A 744-nucleotide genomic window follows, 5' to 3' on the forward strand; every position below is an offset into this window, starting at 1 on the left:
TAACACGAGAACATTTTCTGACCCCCGATCTTGTACGACTACGCGCCTTTTTATACAGACATACGTTTCTATTTACTTATGGTCTTCCCGACCTCCATCAATACGATAACGTTCTTTCTTACCCAGTCTGCCTACCACTAACGGTTCTTCCGACCTACATCGTCAGAAGAATGGTCTTTCTGACCTGTCTTCTTGCTTGACAATGGCCTTCCTAACCAAACAAACTGTTATGTTGATTATTGTATCCCAACCATGCATTGCGCTCTATATGTGCGTATATTTTGTAACCATCAGGCCAAGGTTCTTCTCCTAAGAAGGTCCTCATTTGTAATCGACTGCAAAATACTAGTGGATTCATTCAAACTCGGGCCATGGTTTTTTCCTTCCCTTTTCAGAGGTTTCCACGTAAAACTCTAGGTGTATCTTTATAATGTATACCTTCTCTCACTTATCTGCTTGTGTGCTGGATTCTTACGGGTACAATATATAGACGTTAAACTTTTATAATTCTCTACTGTTCGGAATACTCCAGACGCAATAAAAATTACATCTAACATTTATTTTTATATAATTATAAATCTCAAATTTATATAAATTTCCAGGACTTCTTTTTATTATAAGTTTTATATAAACATTTATCTTTGTCAGAAACTTAATTTATTTTTATATATCCTATATTATTCAGCTATTTATCCACTTTGGGATATTTTTTTCAGAAAATAATCATTGTAAAATCACTACTAT

The sequence above is a fragment of the Dendrobium catenatum genome, unplaced genomic scaffold (assembly GCF_001605985.2).
Source record: "Dendrobium catenatum unplaced genomic scaffold, ASM160598v2 fragScaff_scaffold_343, whole genome shotgun sequence".
Taxonomy (NCBI): domain Eukaryota; kingdom Viridiplantae; phylum Streptophyta; class Magnoliopsida; order Asparagales; family Orchidaceae; genus Dendrobium; species Dendrobium catenatum.